A 5,581-nucleotide genomic window follows, 5' to 3' on the forward strand; every position below is an offset into this window, starting at 1 on the left:
ATACAATATCTAAAGATAAGCACTATTAACATTAGAATTATGCATGCACAGAAACATACAAACATACATACGTCTTAAATAAGATTGCTATCTCCATGCATGACTGATTTGGAAATACACTTTTATCACTTGAAAAATATATATAGTTTACTTCTAGTTAAGATGGAGTAAAAGACTGGTTTCACCCTCCCATCCTAAACAACTAAAAAAAAAAAAACCCTGACAAAATACAGGTTTCCCCTGTTAGCCAAAAGTAGAGCATTTCTATGAAAATTTTGCAAGCTAAAATAGTGTAAAACAAAGAAGCAATTTCCATGAATTTACAGGGAAAACATTCAGAGTGTTCCCAGACCCTAAACAAAATAACGTCTCTTAAGCTTTTCTGGTAACTTAGGATATAGCTTGCTAACAGATACACAAAATAAATCGAGATAAAATGCAGATGCTCGCAAACACAACTAAGCTATGTTGGCTTGCGACTGAGACACTGAGTGTAGTTCTCTGGGAAGAAGCGTGGCTGTGACTCTCACTACTCAGGGTGTACACGGACTCTAAAAGAGCTTGCTGCAAAACAGGTGCTAAATACTTTTAGCTTTTTGTCCTTTTTGTGTAAAGGCAAAAATCCTCTTTGTATTTCTTTTGGTTAGGGAAAACAGGTACTAATGTACTTCTTTTGTAAAAGGGAAGGATACCTTTATAGGAAACAATGACAGGCTAGATGTGGGTCATCTGGCAATGAAGAACAGTGATCCATGAGAGACAAAAAAATAGACAAGGCCCTAATACTGACCCACCAGGTTGCAATGTAAGGAGAGGTAACCCAGTCAGAAACCGGCAGCCTCCTTGAGTTGAGAAAATAGATATGGAATCTGGAAAAGACAAAGCCACTAGAATTTGAAAGCCAGAATACCAGAGAGGAGAGAGCTGCATAGAAGAGAGAACTCTGGAGATCTACTGAGGATCTCCCTTGAACATTCTGTTGAATAGCATCCAGTTGACCCATGTGAGGAAATTATCCAAGCCTAAGGAAAGATCACTTGAAAAGATTAGAGGAAACAGTGTCTGCAGTGCTGTTTTAGTCGAAGCCTAGAAGTAGTACCTGTGTCAGCCAAATTGGAAGACCTCACAATTCATGGGGATTGGTTTAGAATGCCTCAAAAGTTGGCAAAAGTTAGCCCTATGTTTCTTTGGTCCTATTAAAAAATTTAAAAAGCAAGACCAGAAAGGAAGAAACTGCTGTCAAGAAATAATCATATTCCAAAATGAACCTGTAGAATATAGAATACAAAGATATCCAAGACACAAGATAAAATTCATAATGCTTGGCATCTAATAAAATTACTCAACATGAACAAAACACATATCGAGGAGAAAAATCAATCAAATCCCTGTGGTCAAAAGTCTAGAGGAAAAGTTATACATATTAGTTGAAGACAGGGAGTATATAGAACATGACCAAATGGAAGTTTTAGAGATGCAGAAGAAAAGATTAGTGTACATGAAGAAACTATTCAAAATGAAGCACAGACAGAAAAAAAGATGGCAGAAGATGAACAACCAAGGAATCGTGGAGCAATTTCAAAATTGGCCAAATAAATGTGTAGCTGTTTTTCCTAAAGGGGAGGAAAAGTGAAAACTAAGAATATTTGATGAAATAATGGCTGAAGACATTTTATATTGGAGGAAACCATAAGCCTACAGATCCAAGAAGTTAAATGAGAAACTGAAGCACTAGAAATATGAAAAAACATTACAAAAGACACATTATAATCACATTGCTTAAAACCAGTTATAAAGAGAAAATCTTAAACCAGAGAAAAGACATAGTATGCGTACAGAACCAAAGGATGACAGCACCTTTCTCATTGGAAACAATGCAAGTGAGAAGACAATAGAATAACATCTTTGAAGTACTGAAAAAAAAAAAAATCTGTCAACCTCGAATACTAAACCATAAAGATTTTTTCAGACCTGTAATAGGTAGACTTCATCACTAGAAGTCCTGCAATATAAAAAAATGTTAATGGAGGTCCTTCAAGTGGAAGCACTATAGTACAAAATGGAAACCTGAATCTACACAGGAATAAAGAGCCCTAGAGAAGGTAACACCATTTGTAAATATGATTTTTCTTACTACTTAATTTACTTTAGAAGATAGTTGAATGTTCAGTGTAAAAATAATAGCAGTACATTGAGAGGTTTATAGTATGGGCAAAAGTAAAATGTACACCAATAGCTCAAAATCCAGAAGTGGAGAAAAAATATACTACTGTAAAGTTTTATACAATGTGTAAAGTAATTTAATATCACTTACAATAGACACTGATAAGAAAAAAATTATAAATTCTTTTTTTTTTCCAAAGATTTTATTTATCCATTTGAGAGAGAGAGAATGAGAGAGAACACATGAGAGGGGATAGGGTCAGAGGGCAAAGCAGACTCCCCGCGGAGCAGGGAGCCCGATGCGGGACCCGATCCAGGGACTCCAGGATCACGACCTGAGCCGAAGGCAGTCGCCCAACCAACTGAGCCACCCAGGCGCCCAAAAAATTATAAATTCTAAAGTCATCTCAAATGAACAAATGCAAAAATAGAGTAATAGCTAATAGTTCAGCAAAGGAGATATAACAGGTTCACACACACACACACACACAAGAGTTAATCCAAAAATAGAACATAAAAAAGGAACAAGTAATCAATAGGAAATAGAAACAAAAACAGATTTGACACAATCATATTAAATATAAATGGTTGAAATACCCTTATTTCTCTAACCACCAGCTCTTGAAAGATTTATGTTAAATTATCCTAACACATTTCGGTTTTTAAAATTTTCTTCTATTTATGAGATTTTCCTTTATAATTTGTGTTCTTTGTTCATTCTAGTTCATTACAATTCATGATTGATTTTGTGCCATCATTGATCAACCTATTCATTTTACTTTTTGCATAAATAATACACAGTAAAATGTTTATTGGTGTGCATTCTATAAATTTTAATACAGGTATAGACAGAATCATCATCATCACCCCACAAACTCCCTCATGCTATCCCACCAAACTTAACCCTAGAAAGCTATTGATCTGTTTTCATTCTAAACAGATTATGTAGAAGAAAAGTCAAGGAAGAGTTTGTTTAATTGTAATACAATCTATTGCAACATGTTTACTTGTAGTTTGGAATAATTCGGTGTTGAGAGTAAAACTAGTGAAACATACGTCAACTGAAAGAAAACCAACCTCAATGTAGGTTAGTAAACACTTCATAAGTTGTTTTACTATAGCCTAGGAAACAGTCTTTCAGATTGATCTGAAGAACTGCTCTGAAGCTTGTTAGCTACAGGAGATTATATATACAATAGGGAAGGGGTATACATGCTTGTGAGCAATTCTCCATATTATTTGTGTATCAGAATGTATAATGTTATGGTTGTCAAAAGTAAGGCTTACTGGGGTCCCTGAGTGGCTCAGTTGGTTATGCATCTAGCTCTTGATTTCAGCTCAGGTCATGATCTCAGGATTGTGAGAAGGAGCCATGCATCGGGCTCTGTGCTGGGCATGGAGCTTACTTAAGATTCTCCTTCTCCCTCTTCCTTCACTCCCTGTCTAAAATAAATATGTAAATAAATAAGGTTTACTGATTTTCCCCATAGACATGAGAAAAACCCTTAGGTCATCTTAATACATTATGTTTCTATAAAATCTGATTAAGAATATTGCTTGCATGCCCTTGCTTAACTGGTTTCTGGCTCTTCCTGTTTTGATTCCTCTTTGAGGTCACTTGAGATGGTCACAGAAGGCTGACTGATATCACTTGCCTACTGAAATTTTAGTGCACAAATAAATAGAAGAGAGAGAGAAAAGGGGGAAATATGCAAAAGTGAGTGACAATTGCTGGAATAGGTTACATAGGTTTATATCTGGGAACAAGTAGAAGTCAGACTTTAGATATGAGCCCATACAAATCATCCATAGTAGTAGAATAGAATATATGGGTATAGATTCATGGGTCAATGTTCAGTGTCAATTAAAAAAAGTATAAGGAAATAACCTTCATCTAGTATATTTCAAAGTGGAGGAATATAGCACAATTACCTACACCCAAATATCACTCCTATTTCTTGGCATTTGTTAAAAATAGGAAGTTTTATATGTAAATTATTCATTTTATCTCTGTTATATGTGTATATATTATACTTTTATCTATTATAAAATGTCTAGTTATAGCACTTTTCTTCTGGAGAATATAATGTATTCATTGCCTGTCCTTCATTTTTTCCCTGGGATCTATAGTTATTAAGTAGCAATAGAAAGATGGAATAAATATAGTACCATTTCAGAAAGTATGATTTATCATCTGTGCAAGAGAGGTTTTTGTTTTTGTTTTTGTTTTTGTTTTAGGTAGAGGGCCTGAATCTCTGACACTATGGGCATACTTCAGGGGATAGGTGCAGAATTATCTACTGATCCAGGTGGATGAGATTCCTTTGTTCATTAAGATGAAGTTTGGATAGGGCACTGATGGTTCAGTCTCATTGTTCTTTTCATCACTGTGCATTTCTTCAAGTTTTTTTGCTGTTATTCTTGGTGTAGTTGTTTTCCTGTCCATGCCCCCAGCTGTTTCTTCATTAGATTTGTGTGCATGTTGAGAGAGAATTGTAGAGGACTCTGACTATACTTATTGAGCAGGGATGAGATAAGGAGCCTGGGCTACTGATCAAGTTATACATATTGGAGAAGTGTAGGATGTCATTTCAAATTGTAGCTCATTATGGAAAATAAAAAGAAAATGTATGAGATTTTTTTTTAAAGGAGGGAATTGTTGCCTAGAAGTTGATTCCAGTAATTAACTGCAGAATGTATCAGAGAGATAGAAAAACTATGTCCCAAAACCTAGTGTGCTATTCTGTGAGTCTGTCTCTATTGACTAAGTTTTATCTGAAAGCCATATATCTGTACTCCATGAATGATATGACACAGCCTTAGCCTAATCTATTTGATATTTTTCATCTTGATGACCACCAAAATTTTCTGGCTTCAAAATCTAGAGATGGCAATTCAGATTTAGACCATTGCCTTAGGGGCACCTGGGTGGCTCAGTCAGTTAAGCGTCTGCCTTTGGCTCAGGTCATGATCCCAGAGTCCTGGGATCAAGCCCCACATCTGGCTCTCTGCTCAACAGGGAGCCTGCTTCTTCCTCTCCCTCTGCTTACCGCTCCCTCTCCCTCTGCCTGCGGCTCCCCCTGCTTGTGCTCTCTCTCTCTGTCAATCAATCAATCAATCAATACAATCTTTAAAAAATAGTAAACTATTGTCTTAATCTACATAGGTGGCATAGGATCCTGGTTTACTTTTCTTTCCTCATTGCTGGATTAAAATTTTCACTCTGATTAAACACACTCTGAATGTTTTATATCAGCAGCACATTTGGCTTGGCCTTTATGTCTCTCCATATTGATATTGTTCCCATGGGTTTGAGGAGGACAGAATAGAATGTTTCAGACAAGATCTCCCTAGCAACAGTGTGCCTGGGTGGCTCAGTCATTAAGCGTCTGCCTTCGGCTCAGGTCATGATCCCAGG

Source organism: Leptonychotes weddellii, chromosome 4 (genome assembly GCF_054177405.1).
Source record: "Leptonychotes weddellii isolate Sample4059 chromosome 4, ASM5417740v2, whole genome shotgun sequence".
Classification (NCBI taxonomy): Eukaryota; Metazoa; Chordata; class Mammalia; order Carnivora; family Phocidae; genus Leptonychotes; species Leptonychotes weddellii.